Below are 23334 nucleotides of genomic sequence, written 5' to 3' on the forward strand. Positions count from 1 at the left end.
CTGTGCTGGAAGAAGAGGAAAAGGGAAGCTGTAAGTAGCAATAAGAGGAAGTAAACATTTTCCCGCTGAAGCGTTGAAACGTTGTGGATAACAAACAAGAAATACGTTGGCGCCCTAGCAACAGCACCACCATCAGTCACAGAAAATTAAATGCCCCGGGTGAGGATCGAACTCACGACCTTAAGATTATGAGACTTACGCGCTGCCTACTGCGCTACCGAGGCACGGGTGAACCGTTTCTCCTGGAAACTGGGTAAGTTGCGTACCCAATATTAGACGTAGAAACACTGTACTTCCTGGATAACGTGTTCTGTTGCTACACGTTCATTGCCGGCCCAGTTGATTGCGGTGTTGCGGCAGCATTATCGCGGGAAAGCAAAATGATGCATCGGCCGGGAATCGAACCCGGGCCGCCCGCGTGGCAGGCGAGCATTCTACCACTGAACCACCGATGCTCGGGCCAGCGGTAACTTCACGCTGCTTCCCGAGCAGATGTCTCAAGGGAAAGTGGGGCTGCCGTCAAGCGCCGTAGCATTCTGTGCAGAAGACGCTGCAGACGCTGAATCCTGCACTGCACTGCACGGCACTGCTTAAAAATGCCTCCAGAACGCGGTCCTCTGCGTACTGTTGCGTCGCCGGCGCCGACTCTTGCCAAAGGATGCGAAATGTGCGCGGATACGCTGTCCGAATGCGTCTGGATGTGCTCCCCTAGCCTACCTCGAAATGCGCCTGCCAGGTACGATCACCTTCGGCCGCTGCCGACAGGCGGGAAGCCGACACAGCGCGGAGGCGGGGCGCTCGCTTGTGCGGTGGTGGTGTAATGGTCAGCATAGTTGCCTTCCAAGCAGTTGATCCGGGTTCGATTCCCGGCCACCGCAGCAGGCTTTTAATTTCGCGTATGAGTACTTTTGCCGCGCGCTCTTAAATTATTGTTTTTTTCCCCCCTCTTACTCGCTGCATACCAGCCCTTAGTGTGTCTCGACTTGTCTCGACTTTGCTCAGCTGACGCGAGAGCTGACGCTCTCAAATCGGCCTATATCAAAACGACAAGCACGATAAACGACTGAGAGAGGGGAGGAGAGGCGAGGCGATGGACACACAGCACGCCCCTTCATTTCACGGTGGCGTCTCCCTCACCGAATCGGGCTGTAGCTCCGAAAAGAAAAATAGGAAGTAAAACTGCCAATAGTACACTGTGTTCCCACGCGCTCACCCGCCCAAGTACTGACAAGGGCCAAAGTTGTTACGCATCGGCAATCAGACATTTTCTTTCATTTTCTCTTCATCGGTTGAGAACCAGTGTATTCAAAATATTATGCCCATTGCCGAGTGAATGCTGTAGCGCTTCCCGACAAGTCGGGTTCGGATCCTCTGTCAACTTCCACGCATGGTGATGATCTTTTGGTCATCACACTCGCCAGCTGAAATCGGCGCTGCCTTTTCGTAGTAGTAAAAGAGTAGTGGCCCGTGGGGGGATCGAACCCGCGACCTTCGCGTTATTAGCACGACGCTCTAACCAACTGAGCTAACGGGCCTCGGCAGATGCAGTTGCTCAGCCCTAAACTGGAAACGGCTGGCATGAAGCCATACACCATTTCTATGGTCGTCGTGTGTCTGCTTCCCTAGTCTATATTCTGCTGACGGTCACGAAACAGTAGCTATATTGCGAGCAGGACGGGAAACGGCCGCTCGGACAGCTCAAACTTGTCACGATTCGTGTGGAAAAAAATTACGTTCCGGTACCGGGAATCGAACCCGGGCCTCCTGGGTGAAAGCCAGGTATCCTAGCCACTAGACCACACCGGATGTGGCCGTTCCATTGGACCGTTCGTACGGTCGCTTGTCGCATTTCGTGTCGAGTGCCACGTCGGCGCCCTTCTCTCTTTGCGAGCATCTTTGCACATACTGACTGGCAAGGCGCGCACCTCAAACGTCGCAGAGCAATGCTTTTGGCTTCATGCTGTGCTGGAAGAAGAGGAAAAGGGAAGCTGTAAGTAGCAATAAGAGGAAGTAAACATTTTCCCGCTGAAGCGTTGAAACGTTGTGGATAACAAACAAGAAATACGTTGGCGCCCTAGCAACAGCACCACCATCAGTCACAGAAAATTAAATGCCCCGGGTGAGGATCGAACTCACGACCTTAAGATTATGAGACTTACGCGCTGCCTACTGCGCTACCGAGGCACGGGTGAACCGTTTCTCCTGGAAACTGGGTAAGTTGCGTACCCAATATTAGACGTAGAAACACTGTACTTCCTGGATAACGTGTTCTGTTGCTACACGTTCATTGCCGGCCCAGTTGATTGCGGTGTTGCGGCAGCATTATCGCGGGAAAGCAAAATGATGCATCGGCCGGGAATCGAACCCGGGCCGCCCGCGTGGCAGGCGAGCATTCTACCACTGAACCACCGATGCTCGGGCCAGCGGTAACTTCACGCTGCTTCCCGAGCAGATGTCTCAAGGGAAAGTGGGGCTGCCGTCAAGCGCCGTAGCATTCTGTGCAGAAGACGCTGCAGACGCTGAATCCTGCACTGCACTGCACTGCACTGCACGGCACTGCTTAAAAATGCCTCCAGAACGCGGTCCTCTGCGTACTGTTGCGTCGCCGGCGCCGACTCTTGCCAAAGGATGCGAAATGTGCGCGGATACGCTGTCCGAATGCGTCTGGATGTGCTCCCCTAGCCTACCTCGAAATGCGCCTGCCAGGTACGATCACCTTCGGCCGCTGCCGACAGGCGGGAAGCCGACACAGCGCGGAGGCGGGGCGCTCGCTTGTGCGGTGGTGGTGTAATGGTCAGCATAGTTGCCTTCCAAGCAGTTGATCCGGGTTCGATTCCCGGCCACCGCAGCAGGCTTTTAATTTCGCGTATGAGTACTTTTGCCGCGCGCTCTTAAATTATTGTTTTTTTCCCCCCTCTTACTCGCTGCATACCAGCCCTTAGTGTGTCTCGACTTGTCTCGACTTTGCTCAGCTGACGCGAGAGCTGACGCTCTCAAATCGGCCTATATCAAAACGACAAGCACGATAAACGACTGAGAGAGGGGAGGAGAGGCGAGGCGATGGACACACAGCACGCCCCTTCATTTCACGGTGGCGTCTCCCTCACCGAATCGGGCTGTAGCTCCGAAAAGAAAAATAGGAAGTAAAACTGCCAATAAGTACACTGTGTTCCCACGCGCTCACCCGCCCAAGTACTGACAAGGGCCAAAGTTGTTACGCATCGGCAATCAGACATTTTCTTTCATTTTCTCTTCATCGGTTGAGAACCAGTGTATTCAAAATATTATGCCCATTGCCGAGTGAATGCTGTAGCGCTTCCCGACAAGTCGGGTTCGGATCCTCTGTCAACTTCCACGCATGGTGATGATCTTTTGGTCATCACACTCGCCAGCTGAAATCGGCGCTGCCTTTTCGTAGTAGTAAAAGAGTAGTGGCCCGTGGGGGGATCGAACCCGCGACCTTCGCGTTATTAGCACGACGCTCTAACCAACTGAGCTAACGGGCCTCGGCAGATGCAGTTGCTCAGCCCTAAACTGGAAACGGCTGGCATGAAGCCATACACCATTTCTATGGTCGTCGTGTGTCTGCTTCCCTAGTCTATATTCTGCTGACGGTCACGAAACAGTAGCTATATTGCGAGCAGGACGGGAAACGGCCGCTCGGACAGCTCAAACTTGTCACGATTCGTGTGGAAAAAAATTACGTTCCGGTACCGGGAATCGAACCCGGGCCTCCTGGGTGAAAGCCAGGTATCCTAGCCACTAGACCACACCGGATGTGGCCGTTCCATTGGACCGTTCGTACGGTCGCTTGTCGCATTTCGTGTCGAGTGCCACGTCGGCGCCCTTCTCTCTTTGCGAGCATCTTTGCACATACTGACTGGCAAGGCGCGCACCTCAAACGTCGCAGAGCAATGCTTTTGGCTTCATGCTGTGCTGGAAGAAGAGGAAAAGGGAAGCTGTAAGTAGCAATAAGAGGAAGTAAACATTTTCCCGCTGAAGCGTTGAAACGTTGTGGATAACAAACAAGAAATACGTTGGCGCCCTAGCAACAGCACCACCATCAGTCACAGAAAATTAAATGCCCCGGGTGAGGATCGAACTCACGACCTTAAGATTATGAGACTTACGCGCTGCCTACTGCGCTACCGAGGCACGGGTGAACCGTTTCTCCTGGAAACTGGGTAAGTTGCGTACCCAATATTAGACGTAGAAACACTGTACTTCCTGGATAACGTGTTCTGTTGCTACACGTTCATTGCCGGCCCAGTTGATTGCGGTGTTGCGGCAGCATTATCGCGGGAAAGCAAAATGATGCATCGGCCGGGAATCGAACCCGGGCCGCCCGCGTGGCAGGCGAGCATTCTACCACTGAACCACCGATGCTCGGGCCAGCGGTAACTTCACGCTGCTTCCCGAGCAGATGTCTCAAGGGAAAGTGGGGCTGCCGTCAAGCGCCGTAGCATTCTGTGCAGAAGACGCTGCAGACGCTGAATCCTGCACTGCACTGCACGCGCACTGCTTAAAAATGCCTCCAGAACGCGGTCCTCTGCGTACTGTTGCGTCGCCGGCGCCGACTCTTGCCAAAGGATGCGAAATGTGCGCGGATACGCTGTCCGAATGCGTCTGGATGTGCTCCCCTAGCCTACCTCGAAATGCGCCTGCCAGGTACGATCACCTTCGGCCGCTGCCGACAGGCGGGAAGCCGACACAGCGCGGAGGCGGGGCGCTCGCTTGTGCGGTGGTGGTGTAATGGTCAGCATAGTTGCCTTCCAAGCAGTTGATCCGGGTTCGATTCCCGGCCACCGCAGCAGGCTTTTAATTTCGCGTATGAGTACTTTTGCCGCGCGCTCTTAAATTATTGTTTTTTTCCCCCCTCTTACTCGCTGCATACCAGCCCTTAGTGTGTCTCGACTTGTCTCGACTTTGCTCAGCTGACGCGAGAGCTGACGCTCTCAAATCGGCCTATATCAAAACGACAAGCACGATAAACGACTGAGAGAGGGGAGGAGAGGCGAGGCGATGGACACACAGCACGCCCCTTCATTTCACGGTGGCGTCTCCCTCACCGAATCGGGCTGTAGCTCCGAAAAGAAAAATAGGAAGTAAAACTGCCAATAGTACACTGTGTTCCCACGCGCTCACCCGCCCAAGTACTGACAAGGGCCAAAGTTGTTACGCATCGGCAATCAGACATTTTCTTTCATTTTCTCTTCATCGGTTGAGAACCAGTGTATTCAAAATATTATGCCCATTGCCGAGTGAATGCTGTAGCGCTTCCCGACAAGTCGGGTTCGGATCCTCTGTCAACTTCCACGCATGGTGATGATCTTTTGGTCATCACACTCGCCAGCTGAAATCGGCGCTGCCTTTTCGTAGTAGTAAAAGAGTAGTGGCCCGTGGGGGGATCGAACCCGCGACCTTCGCGTTATTAGCACGACGCTCTAACCAACTGAGCTAACGGGCCTCGGCAGATGCAGTTGCTCAGCCCTAAACTGGAAACGGCTGGCATGAAGCCATACACCATTTCTATGGTCGTCGTGTGTCTGCTTCCCTAGTCTATATTCTGCTGACGGTCACGAAACAGTAGCTATATTGCGAGCAGGACGGGAAACGGCCGCTCGGACAGCTCAAACTTGTCACGATTCGTGTGGAAAAAAATTACGTTCCGGTACCGGGAATCGAACCCGGGCCTCCTGGGTGAAAGCCAGGTATCCTAGCCACTAGACCACACCGGATGTGGCCGTTCCATTGGACCGTTCGTACGGTCGCTTGTCGCATTTCGTGTCGAGTGCCACGTCGGCGCCCTTCTCTCTTTGCGAGCATCTTTGCACATACTGACTGGCAAGGCGCGCACCTCAAACGTCGCAGAGCAATGCTTTTGGCTTCATGCTGTGCTGGAAGAAGAGGAAAAGGGAAGCTGTAAGTAGCAATAAGAGGAAGTAAACATTTTCCCGCTGAAGCGTTGAAACGTTGTGGATAACAAACAAGAAATACGTTGGCGCCCTAGCAACAGCACCACCATCAGTCACAGAAAATTAAATGCCCCGGGTGAGGATCGAACTCACGACCTTAAGATTATGAGACTTACGCGCTGCCTACTGCGCTACCGAGGCACGGGTGAACCGTTTCTCCTGGAAACTGGGTAAGTTGCGTACCCAATATTAGACGTAGAAACACTGTACTTCCTGGATAACGTGTTCTGTTGCTACACGTTCATTGCCGGCCCAGTTGATTGCGGTGTTGCGGCAGCATTATCGCGGGAAAGCAAAATGATGCATCGGCCGGGAATCGAACCCGGGCCGCCCGCGTGGCAGGCGAGCATTCTACCACTGAACCACCGATGCTCGGGCCAGCGGTAACTTCACGCTGCTTCCCGAGCAGATGTCTCAAGGGAAAGTGGGGCTGCCGTCAAGCGCCGTAGCATTCTGTGCAGAAGACGCTGCAGACGCTGAATCCTGCACTGCACTGCACGGCACTGCTTAAAAATGCCTCCAGAACGCGGTCCTCTGCGTACTGTTGCGTCGCCGGCGCCGACTCTTGCCAAAGGATGCGAAATGTGCGCGGATACGCTGTCCGAATGCGTCTGGATGTGCTCCCCTAGCCTACCTCGAAATGCGCCTGCCAGGTACGATCACCTTCGGCCGCTGCCGACAGGCGGGAAGCCGACACAGCGCGGAGGCGGGGCGCTCGCTTGTGCGGTGGTGGTGTAATGGTCAGCATAGTTGCCTTCCAAGCAGTTGATCCGGGTTCGATTCCCGGCCACCGCAGCAGGCTTTTAATTTCGCGTATGAGTACTTTTGCCGCGCGCTCTTAAATTATTGTTTTTTTCCCCCCTCTTACTCGCTGCATACCAGCCCTTAGTGTGTCTCGACTTGTCTCGACTTTGCTCAGCTGACGCGAGAGCTGACGCTCTCAAATCGGCCTATATCAAAACGACAAGCACGATAAACGACTGAGAGAGGGGAGGAGAGGCGAGGCGATGGACACACAGCACGCCCCTTCATTTCACGGTGGCGTCTCCCTCACCGAATCGGGCTGTAGCTCCGAAAAGAAAAATAGGAAGTAAAACTGCCAATAGTACACTGTGTTCCCACGCGCTCACCCGCCCAAGTACTGACAAGGGCCAAAGTTGTTACGCATCGGCAATCAGACATTTTCTTTCATTTTCTCTTCATCGGTTGAGAACCAGTGTATTCAAAATATTATGCCCATTGCCGAGTGAATGCTGTAGCGCTTCCCGACAAGTCGGGTTCGGATCCTCTGTCAACTTCCACGCATGGTGATGATCTTTTGGTCATCACACTCGCCAGCTGAAATCGGCGCTGCCTTTTCGTAGTAGTAAAAGAGTAGTGGCCCGTGGGGGGATCGAACCCGCGACCTTCGCGTTATTAGCACGACGCTCTAACCAACTGAGCTAACGGGCCTCGGCAGATGCAGTTGCTCAGCCCTAAACTGGAAACGGCTGGCATGAAGCCATACACCATTTCTATGGTCGTCGTGTGTCTGCTTCCCTAGTCTATATTCTGCTGACGGTCACGAAACAGTAGCTATATTGCGAGCAGGACGGGAAACGGCCGCTCGGACAGCTCAAACTTGTCACGATTCGTGTGGAAAAAAATTACGTTCCGGTACCGGGAATCGAACCCGGGCCTCCTGGGTGAAAGCCAGGTATCCTAGCCACTAGACCACACCGGATGTGGCCGTTCCATTGGACCGTTCGTACGGTCGCTTGTCGCATTTCGTGTCGAGTGCCACGTCGGCGCCCTTCTCTCTTTGCGAGCATCTTTGCACATACTGACTGGCAAGGCGCGCACCTCAAACGTCGCAGAGCAATGCTTTTGGCTTCATGCTGTGCTGGAAGAAGAGGAAAAGGGAAGCTGTAAGTAGCAATAAGAGGAAGTAAACATTTTCCCGCTGAAGCGTTGAAACGTTGTGGATAACAAACAAGAAATACGTTGGCGCCCTAGCAACAGCACCACCATCAGTCACAGAAAATTAAATGCCCCGGGTGAGGATCGAACTCACGACCTTAAGATTATGAGACTTACGCGCTGCCTACTGCGCTACCGAGGCACGGGTGAACCGTTTCTCCTGGAAACTGGGTAAGTTGCGTACCCAATATTAGACGTAGAAACACTGTACTTCCTGGATAACGTGTTCTGTTGCTACACGTTCATTGCCGGCCCAGTTGATTGCGGTGTTGCGGCAGCATTATCGCGGGAAAGCAAAATGATGCATCGGCCGGGAATCGAACCCGGGCCGCCCGCGTGGCAGGCGAGCATTCTACCACTGAACCACCGATGCTCGGGCCAGCGGTAACTTCACGCTGCTTCCCGAGCAGATGTCTCAAGGGAAAGTGGGGCTGCCGTCAAGCGCCGTAGCATTCTGTGCAGAAGACGCTGCAGACGCTGAATCCTGCACTGCACTGCACTGCACTGCACGGCACTGCTTAAAAATGCCTCCAGAACGCGGTCCTCTGCGTACTGTTGCGTCGCCGGCGCCGACTCTTCGCGGATACGCTGTCCGAATGCGTCTGGATGTGCTCCCCTAGCCTACCTCGAAATGCGCCTGCCAGGTACGATCACCTTCGGCCGCTGCCGACAGGCGGGAAGCCGACACAGCGCGGAGGCGGGGCGCTCGCTTGTGCGGTGGTGGTGTAATGGTCAGCATAGTTGCCTTCCAAGCAGTTGATCCGGGTTCGATTCCCGGCCACCGCAGCAGGCTTTTAATTTCGCGTATGAGTACTTTTGCCGCGCGCTCTTAAATTATTGTTTTTTTCCCCCCTCTTACTCGCTGCATACCAGCCCTTAGTGTGTCTCGACTTGTCTCGACTTTGCTCAGCTGACGCGAGAGCTGACGCTCTCAAATCGGCCTATATCAAAACGACAAGCACGATAAACGACTGAGAGAGGGGAGGAGAGGCGAGGCGATGGACACACAGCACGCCCCTTCATTTCACGGTGGCGTCTCCCTCACCGAATCGGGCTGTAGCTCCGAAAAGAAAAATAGGAAGTAAAACTGCCAATAGTACACTGTGTTCCCACGCGCTCACCCGCCCAAGTACTGACAAGGGCCAAAGTTGTTACGCATCGGCAATCAGACATTTTCTTTCATTTTCTCTTCATCGGTTGAGAACCAGTGTATTCAAAATATTATGCCCATTGCCGAGTGAATGCTGTAGCGCTTCCCGACAAGTCGGGTTCGGATCCTCTGTCAACTTCCACGCATGGTGATGATCTTTTGGTCATCACACTCGCCAGCTGAAATCGGCGCTGCCTTTTCGTAGTAGTAAAAGAGTAGTGGCCCGTGGGGGGATCGAACCCGCGACCTTCGCGTTATTAGCACGACGCTCTAACCAACTGAGCTAACGGGCCTCGGCAGATGCAGTTGCTCAGCCCTAAACTGGAAACGGCTGGCATGAAGCCATACACCATTTCTATGGTCGTCGTGTGTCTGCTTCCCTAGTCTATATTCTGCTGACGGTCACGAAACAGTAGCTATATTGCGAGCAGGACGGGAAACGGCCGCTCGGACAGCTCAAACTTGTCACGATTCGTGTGGAAAAAAATTACGTTCCGGTACCGGGAATCGAACCCGGGCCTCCTGGGTGAAAGCCAGGTATCCTAGCCACTAGACCACACCGGATGTGGCCGTTCCATTGGACCGTTCGTACGGTCGCTTGTCGCATTTCGTGTCGAGTGCCACGTCGGCGCCCTTCTCTCTTTGCGAGCATCTTTGCACATACTGACTGGCAAGGCGCGCACCTCAAACGTCGCAGAGCAATGCTTTTGGCTTCATGCTGTGCTGGAAGAAGAGGAAAAGGGAAGCTGTAAGTAGCAATAAGAGGAAGTAAACATTTTCCCGCTGAAGCGTTGAAACGTTGTGGATAACAAACAAGAAATACGTTGGCGCCCTAGCAACAGCACCACCATCAGTCACAGAAAATTAAATGCCCCGGGTGAGGATCGAACTCACGACCTTAAGATTATGAGACTTACGCGCTGCCTACTGCGCTACCGAGGCACGGGTGAACCGTTTCTCCTGGAAACTGGGTAAGTTGCGTACCCAATATTAGACGTAGAAACACTGTACTTCCTGGATAACGTGTTCTGTTGCTACACGTTCATTGCCGGCCCAGTTGATTGCGGTGTTGCGGCAGCATTATCGCGGGAAAGCAAAATGATGCATCGGCCGGGAATCGAACCCGGGCCGCCCGCGTGGCAGGCGAGCATTCTACCACTGAACCACCGATGCTCGGGCCAGCGGTAACTTCACGCTGCTTCCCGAGCAGATGTCTCAAGGGAAAGTGGGGCTGCCGTCAAGCGCCGTAGCATTCTGTGCAGAAGACGCTGCAGACGCTGAATCCTGCACTGCACTGCACTGCACTGCACGGCACTGCTTAAAAATGCCTCCAGAACGCGGTCCTCTGCGTACTGTTGCGTCGCCGGCGCCGACTCTTGCCAAAGGATGCGAAATGTGCGCGGATACGCTGTCCGAATGCGTCTGGATGTGCTCCCCTAGCCTACCTCGAAATGCGCCTGCCAGGTACGATCACCTTCGGCCGCTGCCGACAGGCGGGAAGCCGACACAGCGCGGAGGCGGGGCGCTCGCTTGTGCGGTGGTGGTGTAATGGTCAGCATAGTTGCCTTCCAAGCAGTTGATCCGGGTTCGATTCCCGGCCACCGCAGCAGGCTTTTAATTTCGCGTATGAGTACTTTTGCCGCGCGCTCTTAAATTATTGTTTTTTTCCCCCCTCTTACTCGCTGCATACCAGCCCTTAGTGTGTCTCGACTTGTCTCGACTTTGCTCAGCTGACGCGAGAGCTGACGCTCTCAAATCGGCCTATATCAAAACGACAAGCACGATAAACGACTGAGAGAGGGGAGGAGAGGCGAGGCGATGGACACACAGCACGCCCCTTCATTTCACGGTGGCGTCTCCCTCACCGAATCGGGCTGTAGCTCCGAAAAGAAAAATAGGAAGTAAAACTGCCAATAGTACACTGTGTTCCCACGCGCTCACCCGCCCAAGTACTGACAAGGGCCAAAGTTGTTACGCATCGGCAATCAGACATTTTCTTTCATTTTCTCTTCATCGGTTGAGAACCAGTGTATTCAAAATATTATGCCCATTGCCGAGTGAATGCTGTAGCGCTTCCCGACAAGTCGGGTTCGGATCCTCTGTCAACTTCCACGCATGGTGATGATCTTTTGGTCATCACACTCGCCAGCTGAAATCGGCGCTGCCTTTTCGTAGTAGTAAAAGAGTAGTGGCCCGTGGGGGGATCGAACCCGCGACCTTCGCGTTATTAGCACGACGCTCTAACCAACTGAGCTAACGGGCCTCGGCAGATGCAGTTGCTCAGCCCTAAACTGGAAACGGCTGGCATGAAGCCATACACCATTTCTATGGTCGTCGTGTGTCTGCTTCCCTAGTCTATATTCTGCTGACGGTCACGAAACAGTAGCTATATTGCGAGCAGGACGGGAAACGGCCGCTCGGACAGCTCAAACTTGTCACGATTCGTGTGGAAAAAAATTACGTTCCGGTACCGGGAATCGAACCCGGGCCTCCTGGGTGAAAGCCAGGTATCCTAGCCACTAGACCACACCGGATGTGGCCGTTCCATTGGACCGTTCGTACGGTCGCTTGTCGCATTTCGTGTCGAGTGCCACGTCGGCGCCCTTCTCTCTTTGCGAGCATCTTTGCACATACTGACTGGCAAGGCGCGCACCTCAAACGTCGCAGAGCAATGCTTTTGGCTTCATGCTGTGCTGGAAGAAGAGGAAAAGGGAAGCTGTAAGTAGCAATAAGAGGAAGTAAACATTTTCCCGCTGAAGCGTTGAAACGTTGTGGATAACAAACAAGAAATACGTTGGCGCCCTAGCAACAGCACCACCATCAGTCACAGAAAATTAAATGCCCCGGGTGAGGATCGAACTCACGACCTTAAGATTATGAGACTTACGCGCTGCCTACTGCGCTACCGAGGCACGGGTGAACCGTTTCTCCTGGAAACTGGGTAAGTTGCGTACCCAATATTAGACGTAGAAACACTGTACTTCCTGGATAACGTGTTCTGTTGCTACACGTTCATTGCCGGCCCAGTTGATTGCGGTGTTGCGGCAGCATTATCGCGGGAAAGCAAAATGATGCATCGGCCGGGAATCGAACCCGGGCCGCCCGCGTGGCAGGCGAGCATTCTACCACTGAACCACCGATGCTCGGGCCAGCGGTAACTTCACGCTGCTTCCCGAGCAGATGTCTCAAGGGAAAGTGGGGCTGCCGTCAAGCGCCGTAGCATTCTGTGCAGAAGACGCTGCAGACGCTGAATCCTGCACTGCACTGCACTGCACTGCACGGCACTGCTTAAAAATGCCTCCAGAACGCGGTCCTCTGCGTACTGTTGCGTCGCCGGCGCCGACTCTTGCCAAAGGATGCGAAATGTGCGCGGATACGCTGTCCGAATGCGTCTGGATGTGCTCCCCTAGCCTACCTCGAAATGCGCCTGCCAGGTACGATCACCTTCGGCCGCTGCCGACAGGCGGGAAGCCGACACAGCGCGGAGGCGGGGCGCTCGCTTGTGCGGTGGTGGTGTAATGGTCAGCATAGTTGCCTTCCAAGCAGTTGATCCGGGTTCGATTCCCGGCCACCGCAGCAGGCTTTTAATTTCGCGTATGAGTACTTTTGCCGCGCGCTCTTAAATTATTGTTTTTTTCCCCCCTCTTACTCGCTGCATACCAGCCCTTAGTGTGTCTCGACTTGTCTCGACTTTGCTCAGCTGACGCGAGAGCTGACGCTCTCAAATCGGCCTATATCAAAACGACAAGCACGATAAACGACTGAGAGAGGGGAGGAGAGGCGAGGCGATGGACACACAGCACGCCCCTTCATTTCACGGTGGCGTCTCCCTCACCGAATCGGGCTGTAGCTCCGAAAAGAAAAATAGGAAGTAAAACTGCCAATAGTACACTGTGTTCCCACGCGCTCACCCGCCCAAGTACTGACAAGGGCCAAAGTTGTTACGCATCGGCAATCAGACATTTTCTTTCATTTTCTCTTCATCGGTTGAGAACCAGTGTATTCAAAATATTATGCCCATTGCCGAGTGAATGCTGTAGCGCTTCCCGACAAGTCGGGTTCGGATCCTCTGTCAACTTCCACGCATGGTGATGATCTTTTGGTCATCACACTCGCCAGCTGAAATCGGCGCTGCCTTTTCGTAGTAGTAAAAGAGTAGTGGCCCGTGGGGGGATCGAACCCGCGACCTTCGCGTTATTAGCACGACGCTCTAACCAACTGAGCTAACGGGCCTCGGCAGATGCAGTTGCTCAGCCCTAAACTGGAAACGGCTGGCATGAAGCCATACACCATTTCTATGGTCGTCGTGTGTCTGCTTCCCTAGTCTATATTCTGCTGACGGTCACGAAACAGTAGCTATATTGCGAGCAGGACGGGAAACGGCCGCTCGGACAGCTCAAACTTGTCACGATTCGTGTGGAAAAAAATTACGTTCCGGTACCGGGAATCGAACCCGGGCCTCCTGGGTGAAAGCCAGGTATCCTAGCCACTAGACCACACCGGATGTGGCCGTTCCATTGGACCGTTCGTACGGTCGCTTGTCGCATTTCGTGTCGAGTGCCACGTCGGCGCCCTTCTCTCTTTGCGAGCATCTTTGCACATACTGACTGGCAAGGCGCGCACCTCAAACGTCGCAGAGCAATGCTTTTGGCTTCATGCTGTGCTGGAAGAAGAGGAAAAGGGAAGCTGTAAGTAGCAATAAGAGGAAGTAAACATTTTCCCGCTGAAGCGTTGAAACGTTGTGGATAACAAACAAGAAATACGTTGGCGCCCTAGCAACAGCACCACCATCAGTCACAGAAAATTAAATGCCCCGGGTGAGGATCGAACTCACGACCTTAAGATTATGAGACTTACGCGCTGCCTACTGCGCTACCGAGGCACGGGTGAACCGTTTCTCCTGGAAACTGGGTAAGTTGCGTACCCAATATTAGACGTAGAAACACTGTACTTCCTGGATAACGTGTTCTGTTGCTACACGTTCATTGCCGGCCCAGTTGATTGCGGTGTTGCGGCAGCATTATCGCGGGAAAGCAAAATGATGCATCGGCCGGGAATCGAACCCGGGCCGCCCGCGTGGCAGGCGAGCATTCTACCACTGAACCACCGATGCTCGGGCCAGCGGTAACTTCACGCTGCTTCCCGAGCAGATGTCTCAAGGGAAAGTGGGGCTGCCGTCAAGCGCCGTAGCATTCTGTGCAGAAGACGCTGCAGACGCTGAATCCTGCACTGCACTGCACTGCACTGCACGGCACTGCTTAAAAATGCCTCCAGAACGCGGTCCTCTGCGTACTGTTGCGTCGCCGGCGCCGACTCTTGCCAAAGGATGCGAAATGTGCGCGGATACGCTGTCCGAATGCGTCTGGATGTGCTCCCCTAGCCTACCTCGAAATGCGCCTGCCAGGTACGATCACCTTCGGCCGCTGCCGACAGGCGGGAAGCCGACACAGCGCGGAGGCGGGGCGCTCGCTTGTGCGGTGGTGGTGTAATGGTCAGCATAGTTGCCTTCCAAGCAGTTGATCCGGGTTCGATTCCCGGCCACCGCAGCAGGCTTTTAATTTCGCGTATGAGTACTTTTGCCGCGCGCTCTTAAATTATTGTTTTTTTCCCCCCTCTTACTCGCTGCATACCAGCCCTTAGTGTGTCTCGACTTGTCTCGACTTTGCTCAGCTGACGCGAGAGCTGACGCTCTCAAATCGGCCTATATCAAAACGACAAGCACGATAAACGACTGAGAGAGGGGAGGAGAGGCGAGGCGATGGACACACAGCACGCCCCTTCATTTCACGGTGGCGTCTCCCTCACCGAATCGGGCTGTAGCTCCGAAAAGAAAAATAGGAAGTAAAACTGCCAATAGTACACTGTGTTCCCACGCGCTCACCCGCCCAAGTACTGACAAGGGCCAAAGTTGTTACGCATCGGCAATCAGACATTTTCTTTCATTTTCTCTTCATCGGTTGAGAACCAGTGTATTCAAAATATTATGCCCATTGCCGAGTGAATGCTGTAGCGCTTCCCGACAAGTCGGGTTCGGATCCTCTGTCAACTTCCACGCATGGTGATGATCTTTTGGTCATCACACTCGCCAGCTGAAATCGGCGCTGCCTTTTCGTAGTAGTAAAAGAGTAGTGGCCCGTGGGGGGATCGAACCCGCGACCTTCGCGTTATTAGCACGACGCTCTAACCAACTGAGCTAACGGGCCTCGGCAGATGCAGTTGCTCAGCCCTAAACTGGAAACGGCTGGCATGAAGCCATACACCATTTCTATGGTCGTCGTGTGTCTGCTTCCCTAGTCTATATTCTGCTGACGGTCACGAAACAGTAGCTATATTGCGAGCAGGACGGGAAACGGCCGCTCGGACAGCTCAAACTTGTCACGATTCGTGTGGAAAAAAATTACGTTCCGGTACCGGGAATCGAACCCGGGCCTCCTGGGTGAAAGCCAGGTATCCTAGCCACTAGACCACACCGGATGTGGCCGTTCCATTGGACCGTTCGTACGGTCGCTTGTCGCATTTCGTGTCGAGTGCCACGTCGGCGCCCTTCTCTCTTTGCGAGCATCTTTGCACATACTGACTGGCAAGGCGCGCACCTCAAACGTCGCAGAGCAATGCTTTTGGCTTCATGCTGTGCTGGAAGAAGAGGAAAAGGGAAGCTGTAAGTAGCAATAAGAGGAAGTAAACATTTTCCCGCTGAAGCGTTGAAACGTTGTGGATAACAAACAAGAAATACGTTGGCGCCCTAGCAACAGCACCACCATCAGTCACAGAAAATTAAATGCCCCGGGTGAGGATCGAACTCACGACCTTAAGATTATGAGACTTACGCGCTGCCTACTGCGCTACCGAGGCACGGGTGAACCGTTTCTCCTGGAAACTGGGTAAGTTGCGTACCCAATATTAGACGTAGAAACACTGTACTTCCTGGATAACGTGTTCTGTTGCTACACGTTCATTGCCGGCCCAGTTGATTGCGGTGTTGCGGCAGCATTATCGCGGGAAAGCAAAATGATGCATCGGCCGGGAATCGAACCCGGGCCGCCCGCGTGGCAGGCGAGCATTCTACCACTGAACCACCGATGCTCGGGCCAGCGGTAACTTCACGCTGCTTCCCGAGCAGATGTCTCAAGGGAAAGTGGGGCTGCCGTCAAGCGCCGTAGCATTCTGTGCAGAAGACGCTGCAGACGCTGAATCCTGCACTGCACTGCACTGCACTGCACGGCACTGCTTAAAAATGCCTCCAGAACGCGGTCCTCTGCGTACTGTTGCGTCGCCGGCGCCGACTCTTGCCAAAGGATGCGAAATGTGCGCGGATACGCTGTCCGAATGCGTCTGGATGTGCTCCCCTAGCCTACCTCGAAATGCGCCTGCCAGGTACGATCACCTTCGGCCGCTGCCGACAGGCGGGAAGCCGACACAGCGCGGAGGCGGGGCGCTCGCTTGTGCGGTGGTGGTGTAATGGTCAGCATAGTTGCCTTCCAAGCAGTTGATCCGGGTTCGATTCCCGGCCACCGCAGCAGGCTTTTAATTTCGCGTATGAGTACTTTTGCCGCGCGCTCTTAAATTATTGTTTTTTTCCCCCCTCTTACTCGCTGCATACCAGCCCTTAGTGTGTCTCGACTTGTCTCGACTTTGCTCAGCTGACGCGAGAGCTGACGCTCTCAAATCGGCCTATATCAAAACGACAAGCACGATAAACGACTGAGAGAGGGGAGGAGAGGCGAGGCGATGGACACACAGCACGCCCCTTCATTTCACGGTGGCGTCTCCCTCACCGAATCGGGCTGTAGCTCCGAAAAGAAAAATAGGAAGTAAAACTGCCAATAGTACACTGTGTTCCCACGCGCTCACCCGCCCAAGTACTGACAAGGGCCAAAGTTGTTACGCATCGGCAATCAGACATTTTCTTTCATTTTCTCTTCATCGGTTGAGAACCAGTGTATTCAAAATATTATGCCCATTGCCGAGTGAATGCTGTAGCGCTTCCCGACAAGTCGGGTTCGGATCCTCTGTCAACTTCCACGCATGGTGATGATCTTTTGGTCATCACACTCGCCAGCTGAAATCGGCGCTGCCTTTTCGTAGTAGTAAAAGAGTAGTGGCCCGTGGGGGGATCGAACCCGCGACCTTCGCGTTATTAGCACGACGCTCTAACCAACTGAGCTAACGGGCCTCGGCAGATGCAGTTGCTCAGCCCTAAACTGGAAACGGCTGGCATGAAGCCATACACCATTTCTATGGTCGTCGTGTGTCTGCTTCCCTAGTCTATATTCTGCTGACGGTCACGAAACAGTAGCTATATTGCGAGCAGGACGGGAAACGGCCGCTCGGACAGCTCAAACTTGTCACGATTCGTGTGGAAAAAAATTACGTTCCGGTACCGGGAATCGAACCCGGGCCTCCTGGGTGAAAGCCAGGTATCCTAGCCACTAGACCACACCGGATGTGGCCGTTCCATTGGACCGTTCGTACGGTCGCTTGTCGCATTTCGTGTCGAGTGCCACGTCGGCGCCCTTCTCTCTTTGCGAGCATCTTTGCACATACTGACTGGCAAGGCGCGCACCTCAAACGTCGCAGAGCAATGCTTTTGGCTTCATGCTGTGCTGGAAGAAGAGGAAAAGGGAAGCTGTAAGTAGCAATAAGAGGAAGTAAACATTTTCCCGCTGAAGCGTTGAAACGTTGTGGATAACAAACAAGAAATACGTTGGCGCCCTAGCAACAGCACCACCATCAGTCACAGAAAATTAAATGCCCCGGGTGAGGATCGAACTCACGACCTTAAGATTATGAGACTTACGCGCTGCCTACTGCGCTACCGAGGCACGGGTGAACCGTTTCTCCTGGAAACTGGGTAAGTTGCGTACCCAATATTAGACGTAGAAACACTGTACTTCCTGGATAACGTGTTCTGTTGCTACACGTTCATTGCCGGCCCAGTTGATTGCGGTGTTGCGGCAGCATTATCGCGGGAAAGCAAAATGATGCATCGGCCGGGAATCGAACCCGGGCCGCCCGCGTGGCAGGCGAGCATTCTACCACTGAACCACCGATGCTCGGGCCAGCGGTAACTTCACGCTGCTTCCCGAGCAGATGTCTCAAGGGAAAGTGGGGCTGCCGTCAAGCGCCGTAGCATTCTGTGCAGAAGACGCTGCAGACGCTGAATCCTGCACTGCACTGCACTGCACTGCACGGCACTGCTTAAAAATGCCTCCAGAACGCGGTCCTCTGCGTACTGTTGCGTCGCCGGCGCCGACTCTTGCCAAAGGATGCGAAATGTGCGCGGATACGCTGTCCGAATGCGTCTGGATGTGCTCCCCTAGCCTACCTCGAAATGCGCCTGCCAGGTACGATCACCTTCGGCCGCTGCCGACAGGCGGGAAGCCGACACAGCGCGGAGGCGGGGCGCTCGCTTGTGCGGTGGTGGTGTAATGGTCAGCATAGTTGCCTTCCAAGCAGTTGATCCGGGTTCGATTCCCGGCCACCGCAGCAGGCTTTTAATTTCGCGTATGAGTACTTTTGCCGCGCGCTCTTAAATTATTGTTTTTTTCCCCCCTCTTACTCGCTGCATACCAGCCCTTAGTGTGTCTCGACTTGTCTCGACTTTGCTCAGCTGACGCGAGAGCTGACGCTCTCAAATCGGCCTATATCAAAACGACAAGCACGATAAACGACTGAGAGAGGGGAGGAGAGGCGAGGCGATGGACACACAGCACGCCCCTTCATTTCACGGTGGCGTCTCCCTCACCGAATCGGGCTGTAGCTCCGAAAAGAAAAATAGGAAGTAAAACTGCCAATAGTACACTGTGTTCCCACGCGCTCACCCGCCCAAGTACTGACAAGGGCCAAAGTTGTTACGCATCGGCAATCAGACATTTTCTTTCATTTTCTCTTCATCGGTTGAGAACCAGTGTATTCAAAATATTATGCCCATTGCCGAGTGAATGCTGTAGCGCTTCCCGACAAGTCGGGTTCGGATCCTCTGTCAACTTCCACGCATGGTGATGATCTTTTGGTCATCACACTCGCCAGCTGAAATCGGCGCTGCCTTTTCGTAGTAGTAAAAGAGTAGTGGCCCGTGGGGGGATCGAACCCGCGACCTTCGCGTTATTAGCACGACGCTCTAACCAACTGAGCTAACGGGCCTCGGCAGATGCAGTTGCTCAGCCCTAAACTGGAAACGGCTGGCATGAAGCCATACACCATTTCTATGGTCGTCGTGTGTCTGCTTCCCTAGTCTATATTCTGCTGACGGTCACGAAACAGTAGCTATATTGCGAGCAGGACGGGAAACGGCCGCTCGGACAGCTCAAACTTGTCACGATTCGTGTGGAAAAAAATTACGTTCCGGTACCGGGAATCGAACCCGGGCCTCCTGGGTGAAAGCCAGGTATCCTAGCCACTAGACCACACCGGATGTGGCCGTTCCATTGGACCGTTCGTACGGTCGCTTGTCGCATTTCGTGTCGAGTGCCACGTCGGCGCCCTTCTCTCTTTGCGAGCATCTTTGCACATACTGACTGGCAAGGCGCGCACCTCAAACGTCGCAGAGCAATGCTTTTGGCTTCATGCTGTGCTGGAAGAAGAGGAAAAGGGAAGCTGTAAGTAGCAATAAGAGGAAGTAAACATTTTCCCGCTGAAGCGTTGAAACGTTGTGGATAACAAACAAGAAATACGTTGGCGCCCTAGCAACAGCACCACCATCAGTCACAGAAAATTAAATGCCCCGGGTGAGGATCGAACTCACGACCTTAAGATTATGAGACTTACGCGCTGCCTACTGCGCTACCGAGGCACGGGTGAACCGTTTCTCCTGGAAACTGGGTAAGTTGCGTACCCAATATTAGACGTAGAAACACTGTACTTCCTGGATAACGTGTTCTGTTGCTACACGTTCATTGCCGGCCCAGTTGATTGCGGTGTTGCGGCAGCATTATCGCGGGAAAGCAAAATGATGCATCGGCCGGGAATCGAACCCGGGCCGCCCGCGTGGCAGGCGAGCATTCTACCACTGAACCACCGATGCTCGGGCCAGCGGTAACTTCACGCTGCTTCCCGAGCAGATGTCTCAAGGGAAAGTGGGGCTGCCGTCAAGCGCCGTAGCATTCTGTGCAGAAGACGCTGCAGACGCTGAATCACTGCACTGCACTGCACTGCACGGCACTGCTTAAAAATGCCTCCAGAACGCGGTCCTCTGCGTACTGTTGCGTCGCCGGCGCCGACTCTTGCCAAAGGATGCGAAATGTGCGCGGATACGCTGTCCGAATGCGTCTGGATGTGCTCCCCTAGCCTACCTCGAAATGCGCCTGCCAGGTACGATCACCTTCGGCCGCTGCCGACAGGCGGGAAGCCGACACAGCGCGGAGGCGGGGCGCTCGCTTGTGCGGTGGTGGTGTAATGGTCAGCATAGTTGCCTTCCAAGCAGTTGATCCGGGTTCGATTCCCGGCCACCGCAGCAGGCTTTTAATTTCGCGTATGAGTACTTTTGCCGCGCGCTCTTAAATTATTGTTTTTTTCCCCCCTCTTACTCGCTGCATACCAGCCCTTAGTGTGTCTCGACTTGTCTCGACTTTGCTCAGCTGACGCGAGAGCTGACGCTCTCAAATCGGCCTATATCAAAACGACAAGCACGATAAACGACTGAGAGAGGGGAGGAGAGGCGAGGCGATGGACACACAGCACGCCCCTTCATTTCACGGTGGCGTCTCCCTCACCGAATCGGGCTGTAGCTCCGAAAAGAAAAATAGGAAGTAAAACTGCCAATAGTACACTGTGTTCCCACGCGCTCACCCGCCCAAGTACTGACAAGGGCCAAAGTTGTTACGCATCGGCAATCAGACATTTTCTTTCATTTTCTCTTCATCGGTTGAGAACCAGTGTATTCAAAATATTATGCCCATTGCCGAGTGAATGCTGTAGCGCTTCCCGACAAGTCGGGTTCGGATCCTCTGTCAACTTCCACGCATGGTGATGATCTTTTGGTCATCACACTCGCCAGCTGAAATCGGCGCTGCCTTTTCGTAGTAGTAAAAGAGTAGTGGCCCGTGGGGGGATCGAACCCGCGACCTTCGCGTTATTAGCACGACGCTCTAACCAACTGAGCTAACGGGCCTCGGCAGATGCAGTTGCTCAGCCCTAAACTGGAAACGGCTGGCATGAAGCCATACACCATTTCTATGGTCGTCGTGTGTCTGCTTCCCTAGTCTATATTCTGCTGACGGTCACGAAACAGTAGCTATATTGCGAGCAGGACGGGAAACGGCCGCTCGGACAGCTCAAACTTGTCACGATTCGTGTGGAAAAAAATTACGTTCCGGTACCGGGAATCGAACCCGGGCCTCCTGGGTGAAAGCCAGGTATCCTAGCCACTAGACCACACCGGATGTGGCCGTTCCATTGGACCGTTCGTACGGTCGCTTGTCGCATTTCGTGTCGAGTGCCACGTCGGCGCCCTTCTCTCTTTGCGAGCATCTTTGCACATACTGACTGGCAAGGCGCGCACCTCAAACGTCGCAGAGCAATGCTTTTGGCTTCATGCTGTGCTGGAAGAAGAGGAAAAGGGAAGCTGTAAGTAGCAATAAGAGGAAGTAAACATTTTCCCGCTGAAGCGTTGAAACGTTGTGGATAACAAACAAGAAATACGTTGGCGCCCTAGCAACAGCACCACCATCAGTCACAGAAAATTAAATGCCCCGGGTGAGGATCGAACTCACGACCTTAAGATTATGAGACTTACGCGCTGCCTACTGCGCTACCGAGGCACGGGTGAACCGTTTCTCCTGGAAACTGGGTAAGTTGCGTACCCAATATTAGACGTAGAAACACTGTACTTCCTGGATAACGTGTTCTGTTGCTACACGTTCATTGCCGGCCCAGTTGATTGCGGTGTTGCGGCAGCATTATCGCGGGAAAGCAAAATGATGCATCGGCCGGGAATCGAACCCGGGCCGCCCGCGTGGCAGGCGAGCATTCTACCACTGAACCACCGATGCTCGGGCCAGCGGTAACTTCACGCTGCTTCCCGAGCAGATGTCTCAAGGGAAAGTGGGGCTGCCGTCAAGCGCCGTAGCATTCTGTGCAGAAGACGCTGCAGACGCTGAATCCTGCACTGCACTGCACTGCACTGCACGGCACTGCTTAAAAATGCCTCCAGAACGCGGTCCTCTGCGTACTGTTGCGTCGCCGGCGCCGACTCTTGCCAAAGGATGCGAAATGTGCGCGGATACGCTGTCCGAATGCGTCTGGATGTGCTCCCCTAGCCTACCTCGAAATGCGCCTGCCAGGTACGATCACCTTCGGCCGCTGCCGACAGGCGGGAAGCCGACACAGCGCGGAGGCGGGGCGCTCGCTTGTGCGGTGGTGGTGTAATGGTCAGCATAGTTGCCTTCCAAGCAGTTGATCCGGGTTCGATTCCCGGCCACCGCAGCAGGCTTTTAATTTCGCGTATGAGTACTTTTGCCGCGCGCTCTTAAATTATTGTTTTTTTCCCCCCTCTTACTCGCTGCATACCAGCCCTTAGTGTGTCTCGACTTGTCTCGACTTTGCTCAGCTGACGCGAGAGCTGACGCTCTCAAATCGGCCTATATCAAAACGACAAGCACGATAAACGACTGAGAGAGGGGAGGAGAGGCGAGGCGATGGACACACAGCACGCCCCTTCATTTCACGGTGGCGTCTCCCTCACCGAATCGGGCTGTAGCTCCGAAAAGAAAAATAGGAAGTAAAACTGCCAATAGTACACTGTGTTCCCACGCGCTCACCCGCCCAAGTACTGACAAGGGCCAAAGTTGTTACGCATCGGCAATCAGACATTTTCTTTCATTTTCTCTTCATCGGTTGAGAACCAGTGTATTCAAAATATTATGCCCATTGCCGAGTGAATGCTGTAGCGCTTCCCGACAAGTCGGGTTCGGATCCTCTGTCAACTTCCACGCATGGTGATGATCTTTTGGTCATCACACTCGCCAGCTGAAATCGGCGCTGCCTTTTCGTAGTAGTAAAAGAGTAGTGGCCCGTGGGGGGATCGAACCCGCGACCTTCGCGTTATTAGCACGACGCTCTAACCAACTGAGCTAACGGGCCTCGGCAGATGCAGTTGCTCAGCCCTAAACTGGAAACGGCTGGCATGAAGCCATACACCATTTCTATGGTCGTCGTGTGTCTGCTTCCCTAGTCTATATTCTGCTGACGGTCACGAAACAGTAGCTATATTGCGAGCAGGACGGGAAACGGCCGCTCGGACAGCTCAAACTT

The 23334-nt window shown here is 54.0% G+C and overlaps 59 non-coding genes across 59 annotated transcripts; 12 read left to right on the forward strand and 47 right to left on the reverse strand.

The window, feature by feature from the left end:
* Positions 1 to 151: 151 nt before the first annotated feature.
* Trnam-cau (transfer RNA methionine (anticodon CAU)) lies at positions 152 to 224 on the reverse strand. Its single transcript has one exon. It is a non-coding gene; the product is annotated as a tRNA-Met (tRNA).
* A 160-nt stretch (positions 225 to 384) lies between these two features.
* Positions 385 to 455, reverse strand: Trnag-gcc (transfer RNA glycine (anticodon GCC)). The gene has a single exon. It is a non-coding gene; the product is annotated as a tRNA-Gly (tRNA).
* A 351-nt stretch (positions 456 to 806) lies between these two features.
* Positions 807 to 878, forward strand: Trnag-ucc (transfer RNA glycine (anticodon UCC)). The gene has a single exon. It is a non-coding gene; the product is annotated as a tRNA-Gly (tRNA).
* A 583-nt stretch (positions 879 to 1461) lies between these two features.
* Positions 1462 to 1535, reverse strand: Trnai-aau (transfer RNA isoleucine (anticodon AAU)). The gene has a single exon. It is a non-coding gene; the product is annotated as a tRNA-Ile (tRNA).
* A 199-nt stretch (positions 1536 to 1734) lies between these two features.
* Trnae-uuc (transfer RNA glutamic acid (anticodon UUC)) lies at positions 1735 to 1806 on the reverse strand. Its single transcript has one exon. It is a non-coding gene; the product is annotated as a tRNA-Glu (tRNA).
* Positions 1807 to 2111: 305 nt separating this feature from the next.
* On the reverse strand, positions 2112 to 2184 carry Trnam-cau (transfer RNA methionine (anticodon CAU)). The gene has a single exon. It is a non-coding gene; the product is annotated as a tRNA-Met (tRNA).
* A 160-nt stretch (positions 2185 to 2344) lies between these two features.
* On the reverse strand, positions 2345 to 2415 carry Trnag-gcc (transfer RNA glycine (anticodon GCC)). Its single transcript has one exon. It is a non-coding gene; the product is annotated as a tRNA-Gly (tRNA).
* A 361-nt stretch (positions 2416 to 2776) lies between these two features.
* Trnag-ucc (transfer RNA glycine (anticodon UCC)) lies at positions 2777 to 2848 on the forward strand. The gene has a single exon. It is a non-coding gene; the product is annotated as a tRNA-Gly (tRNA).
* A 584-nt stretch (positions 2849 to 3432) lies between these two features.
* Trnai-aau (transfer RNA isoleucine (anticodon AAU)) lies at positions 3433 to 3506 on the reverse strand. The gene has a single exon. It is a non-coding gene; the product is annotated as a tRNA-Ile (tRNA).
* Positions 3507 to 3705: 199 nt separating this feature from the next.
* Trnae-uuc (transfer RNA glutamic acid (anticodon UUC)) lies at positions 3706 to 3777 on the reverse strand. The gene has a single exon. It is a non-coding gene; the product is annotated as a tRNA-Glu (tRNA).
* Positions 3778 to 4082: 305 nt separating this feature from the next.
* Trnam-cau (transfer RNA methionine (anticodon CAU)) lies at positions 4083 to 4155 on the reverse strand. Its single transcript has one exon. It is a non-coding gene; the product is annotated as a tRNA-Met (tRNA).
* A 160-nt stretch (positions 4156 to 4315) lies between these two features.
* Positions 4316 to 4386, reverse strand: Trnag-gcc (transfer RNA glycine (anticodon GCC)). The gene has a single exon. It is a non-coding gene; the product is annotated as a tRNA-Gly (tRNA).
* A 352-nt stretch (positions 4387 to 4738) lies between these two features.
* On the forward strand, positions 4739 to 4810 carry Trnag-ucc (transfer RNA glycine (anticodon UCC)). Its single transcript has one exon. It is a non-coding gene; the product is annotated as a tRNA-Gly (tRNA).
* Positions 4811 to 5393: 583 nt separating this feature from the next.
* Positions 5394 to 5467, reverse strand: Trnai-aau (transfer RNA isoleucine (anticodon AAU)). Its single transcript has one exon. It is a non-coding gene; the product is annotated as a tRNA-Ile (tRNA).
* A 199-nt stretch (positions 5468 to 5666) lies between these two features.
* On the reverse strand, positions 5667 to 5738 carry Trnae-uuc (transfer RNA glutamic acid (anticodon UUC)). Its single transcript has one exon. It is a non-coding gene; the product is annotated as a tRNA-Glu (tRNA).
* A 305-nt stretch (positions 5739 to 6043) lies between these two features.
* Trnam-cau (transfer RNA methionine (anticodon CAU)) lies at positions 6044 to 6116 on the reverse strand. The gene has a single exon. It is a non-coding gene; the product is annotated as a tRNA-Met (tRNA).
* A 160-nt stretch (positions 6117 to 6276) lies between these two features.
* Positions 6277 to 6347, reverse strand: Trnag-gcc (transfer RNA glycine (anticodon GCC)). The gene has a single exon. It is a non-coding gene; the product is annotated as a tRNA-Gly (tRNA).
* Positions 6348 to 6698: 351 nt separating this feature from the next.
* Positions 6699 to 6770, forward strand: Trnag-ucc (transfer RNA glycine (anticodon UCC)). The gene has a single exon. It is a non-coding gene; the product is annotated as a tRNA-Gly (tRNA).
* A 583-nt stretch (positions 6771 to 7353) lies between these two features.
* On the reverse strand, positions 7354 to 7427 carry Trnai-aau (transfer RNA isoleucine (anticodon AAU)). Its single transcript has one exon. It is a non-coding gene; the product is annotated as a tRNA-Ile (tRNA).
* Positions 7428 to 7626: 199 nt separating this feature from the next.
* Positions 7627 to 7698, reverse strand: Trnae-uuc (transfer RNA glutamic acid (anticodon UUC)). Its single transcript has one exon. It is a non-coding gene; the product is annotated as a tRNA-Glu (tRNA).
* Positions 7699 to 8003: 305 nt separating this feature from the next.
* Trnam-cau (transfer RNA methionine (anticodon CAU)) lies at positions 8004 to 8076 on the reverse strand. Its single transcript has one exon. It is a non-coding gene; the product is annotated as a tRNA-Met (tRNA).
* Positions 8077 to 8236: 160 nt separating this feature from the next.
* Trnag-gcc (transfer RNA glycine (anticodon GCC)) lies at positions 8237 to 8307 on the reverse strand. The gene has a single exon. It is a non-coding gene; the product is annotated as a tRNA-Gly (tRNA).
* Positions 8308 to 8648: 341 nt separating this feature from the next.
* Positions 8649 to 8720, forward strand: Trnag-ucc (transfer RNA glycine (anticodon UCC)). Its single transcript has one exon. It is a non-coding gene; the product is annotated as a tRNA-Gly (tRNA).
* Positions 8721 to 9303: 583 nt separating this feature from the next.
* Trnai-aau (transfer RNA isoleucine (anticodon AAU)) lies at positions 9304 to 9377 on the reverse strand. The gene has a single exon. It is a non-coding gene; the product is annotated as a tRNA-Ile (tRNA).
* A 199-nt stretch (positions 9378 to 9576) lies between these two features.
* Trnae-uuc (transfer RNA glutamic acid (anticodon UUC)) lies at positions 9577 to 9648 on the reverse strand. Its single transcript has one exon. It is a non-coding gene; the product is annotated as a tRNA-Glu (tRNA).
* A 305-nt stretch (positions 9649 to 9953) lies between these two features.
* Trnam-cau (transfer RNA methionine (anticodon CAU)) lies at positions 9954 to 10026 on the reverse strand. The gene has a single exon. It is a non-coding gene; the product is annotated as a tRNA-Met (tRNA).
* Positions 10027 to 10186: 160 nt separating this feature from the next.
* Positions 10187 to 10257, reverse strand: Trnag-gcc (transfer RNA glycine (anticodon GCC)). The gene has a single exon. It is a non-coding gene; the product is annotated as a tRNA-Gly (tRNA).
* Positions 10258 to 10618: 361 nt separating this feature from the next.
* Trnag-ucc (transfer RNA glycine (anticodon UCC)) lies at positions 10619 to 10690 on the forward strand. Its single transcript has one exon. It is a non-coding gene; the product is annotated as a tRNA-Gly (tRNA).
* A 583-nt stretch (positions 10691 to 11273) lies between these two features.
* Positions 11274 to 11347, reverse strand: Trnai-aau (transfer RNA isoleucine (anticodon AAU)). Its single transcript has one exon. It is a non-coding gene; the product is annotated as a tRNA-Ile (tRNA).
* A 199-nt stretch (positions 11348 to 11546) lies between these two features.
* On the reverse strand, positions 11547 to 11618 carry Trnae-uuc (transfer RNA glutamic acid (anticodon UUC)). Its single transcript has one exon. It is a non-coding gene; the product is annotated as a tRNA-Glu (tRNA).
* A 305-nt stretch (positions 11619 to 11923) lies between these two features.
* Positions 11924 to 11996, reverse strand: Trnam-cau (transfer RNA methionine (anticodon CAU)). Its single transcript has one exon. It is a non-coding gene; the product is annotated as a tRNA-Met (tRNA).
* A 160-nt stretch (positions 11997 to 12156) lies between these two features.
* Positions 12157 to 12227, reverse strand: Trnag-gcc (transfer RNA glycine (anticodon GCC)). The gene has a single exon. It is a non-coding gene; the product is annotated as a tRNA-Gly (tRNA).
* A 361-nt stretch (positions 12228 to 12588) lies between these two features.
* On the forward strand, positions 12589 to 12660 carry Trnag-ucc (transfer RNA glycine (anticodon UCC)). The gene has a single exon. It is a non-coding gene; the product is annotated as a tRNA-Gly (tRNA).
* Positions 12661 to 13243: 583 nt separating this feature from the next.
* Trnai-aau (transfer RNA isoleucine (anticodon AAU)) lies at positions 13244 to 13317 on the reverse strand. Its single transcript has one exon. It is a non-coding gene; the product is annotated as a tRNA-Ile (tRNA).
* A 199-nt stretch (positions 13318 to 13516) lies between these two features.
* Trnae-uuc (transfer RNA glutamic acid (anticodon UUC)) lies at positions 13517 to 13588 on the reverse strand. The gene has a single exon. It is a non-coding gene; the product is annotated as a tRNA-Glu (tRNA).
* Positions 13589 to 13893: 305 nt separating this feature from the next.
* On the reverse strand, positions 13894 to 13966 carry Trnam-cau (transfer RNA methionine (anticodon CAU)). The gene has a single exon. It is a non-coding gene; the product is annotated as a tRNA-Met (tRNA).
* A 160-nt stretch (positions 13967 to 14126) lies between these two features.
* On the reverse strand, positions 14127 to 14197 carry Trnag-gcc (transfer RNA glycine (anticodon GCC)). Its single transcript has one exon. It is a non-coding gene; the product is annotated as a tRNA-Gly (tRNA).
* A 361-nt stretch (positions 14198 to 14558) lies between these two features.
* Trnag-ucc (transfer RNA glycine (anticodon UCC)) lies at positions 14559 to 14630 on the forward strand. Its single transcript has one exon. It is a non-coding gene; the product is annotated as a tRNA-Gly (tRNA).
* Positions 14631 to 15213: 583 nt separating this feature from the next.
* Positions 15214 to 15287, reverse strand: Trnai-aau (transfer RNA isoleucine (anticodon AAU)). The gene has a single exon. It is a non-coding gene; the product is annotated as a tRNA-Ile (tRNA).
* A 199-nt stretch (positions 15288 to 15486) lies between these two features.
* On the reverse strand, positions 15487 to 15558 carry Trnae-uuc (transfer RNA glutamic acid (anticodon UUC)). The gene has a single exon. It is a non-coding gene; the product is annotated as a tRNA-Glu (tRNA).
* Positions 15559 to 15863: 305 nt separating this feature from the next.
* Positions 15864 to 15936, reverse strand: Trnam-cau (transfer RNA methionine (anticodon CAU)). The gene has a single exon. It is a non-coding gene; the product is annotated as a tRNA-Met (tRNA).
* A 160-nt stretch (positions 15937 to 16096) lies between these two features.
* Trnag-gcc (transfer RNA glycine (anticodon GCC)) lies at positions 16097 to 16167 on the reverse strand. The gene has a single exon. It is a non-coding gene; the product is annotated as a tRNA-Gly (tRNA).
* Positions 16168 to 16528: 361 nt separating this feature from the next.
* Positions 16529 to 16600, forward strand: Trnag-ucc (transfer RNA glycine (anticodon UCC)). The gene has a single exon. It is a non-coding gene; the product is annotated as a tRNA-Gly (tRNA).
* Positions 16601 to 17183: 583 nt separating this feature from the next.
* On the reverse strand, positions 17184 to 17257 carry Trnai-aau (transfer RNA isoleucine (anticodon AAU)). Its single transcript has one exon. It is a non-coding gene; the product is annotated as a tRNA-Ile (tRNA).
* A 199-nt stretch (positions 17258 to 17456) lies between these two features.
* Trnae-uuc (transfer RNA glutamic acid (anticodon UUC)) lies at positions 17457 to 17528 on the reverse strand. Its single transcript has one exon. It is a non-coding gene; the product is annotated as a tRNA-Glu (tRNA).
* A 305-nt stretch (positions 17529 to 17833) lies between these two features.
* On the reverse strand, positions 17834 to 17906 carry Trnam-cau (transfer RNA methionine (anticodon CAU)). The gene has a single exon. It is a non-coding gene; the product is annotated as a tRNA-Met (tRNA).
* Positions 17907 to 18066: 160 nt separating this feature from the next.
* Trnag-gcc (transfer RNA glycine (anticodon GCC)) lies at positions 18067 to 18137 on the reverse strand. Its single transcript has one exon. It is a non-coding gene; the product is annotated as a tRNA-Gly (tRNA).
* Positions 18138 to 18498: 361 nt separating this feature from the next.
* Positions 18499 to 18570, forward strand: Trnag-ucc (transfer RNA glycine (anticodon UCC)). Its single transcript has one exon. It is a non-coding gene; the product is annotated as a tRNA-Gly (tRNA).
* Positions 18571 to 19153: 583 nt separating this feature from the next.
* Trnai-aau (transfer RNA isoleucine (anticodon AAU)) lies at positions 19154 to 19227 on the reverse strand. The gene has a single exon. It is a non-coding gene; the product is annotated as a tRNA-Ile (tRNA).
* Positions 19228 to 19426: 199 nt separating this feature from the next.
* Trnae-uuc (transfer RNA glutamic acid (anticodon UUC)) lies at positions 19427 to 19498 on the reverse strand. The gene has a single exon. It is a non-coding gene; the product is annotated as a tRNA-Glu (tRNA).
* Positions 19499 to 19803: 305 nt separating this feature from the next.
* Trnam-cau (transfer RNA methionine (anticodon CAU)) lies at positions 19804 to 19876 on the reverse strand. The gene has a single exon. It is a non-coding gene; the product is annotated as a tRNA-Met (tRNA).
* Positions 19877 to 20036: 160 nt separating this feature from the next.
* Trnag-gcc (transfer RNA glycine (anticodon GCC)) lies at positions 20037 to 20107 on the reverse strand. The gene has a single exon. It is a non-coding gene; the product is annotated as a tRNA-Gly (tRNA).
* Positions 20108 to 20464: 357 nt separating this feature from the next.
* On the forward strand, positions 20465 to 20536 carry Trnag-ucc (transfer RNA glycine (anticodon UCC)). Its single transcript has one exon. It is a non-coding gene; the product is annotated as a tRNA-Gly (tRNA).
* Positions 20537 to 21119: 583 nt separating this feature from the next.
* Trnai-aau (transfer RNA isoleucine (anticodon AAU)) lies at positions 21120 to 21193 on the reverse strand. The gene has a single exon. It is a non-coding gene; the product is annotated as a tRNA-Ile (tRNA).
* Positions 21194 to 21392: 199 nt separating this feature from the next.
* On the reverse strand, positions 21393 to 21464 carry Trnae-uuc (transfer RNA glutamic acid (anticodon UUC)). The gene has a single exon. It is a non-coding gene; the product is annotated as a tRNA-Glu (tRNA).
* Positions 21465 to 21769: 305 nt separating this feature from the next.
* On the reverse strand, positions 21770 to 21842 carry Trnam-cau (transfer RNA methionine (anticodon CAU)). Its single transcript has one exon. It is a non-coding gene; the product is annotated as a tRNA-Met (tRNA).
* A 160-nt stretch (positions 21843 to 22002) lies between these two features.
* Positions 22003 to 22073, reverse strand: Trnag-gcc (transfer RNA glycine (anticodon GCC)). Its single transcript has one exon. It is a non-coding gene; the product is annotated as a tRNA-Gly (tRNA).
* A 361-nt stretch (positions 22074 to 22434) lies between these two features.
* Trnag-ucc (transfer RNA glycine (anticodon UCC)) lies at positions 22435 to 22506 on the forward strand. Its single transcript has one exon. It is a non-coding gene; the product is annotated as a tRNA-Gly (tRNA).
* Positions 22507 to 23089: 583 nt separating this feature from the next.
* Trnai-aau (transfer RNA isoleucine (anticodon AAU)) lies at positions 23090 to 23163 on the reverse strand. The gene has a single exon. It is a non-coding gene; the product is annotated as a tRNA-Ile (tRNA).
* Between the last annotated feature and the right edge of the window lie 171 nt (positions 23164 to 23334).

Source organism: Schistocerca cancellata, unplaced genomic scaffold (genome assembly GCF_023864275.1).
Source record: "Schistocerca cancellata isolate TAMUIC-IGC-003103 unplaced genomic scaffold, iqSchCanc2.1 HiC_scaffold_93, whole genome shotgun sequence".
Lineage (NCBI taxonomy): Eukaryota > Metazoa > Arthropoda > Insecta > Orthoptera > Acrididae > Schistocerca > Schistocerca cancellata.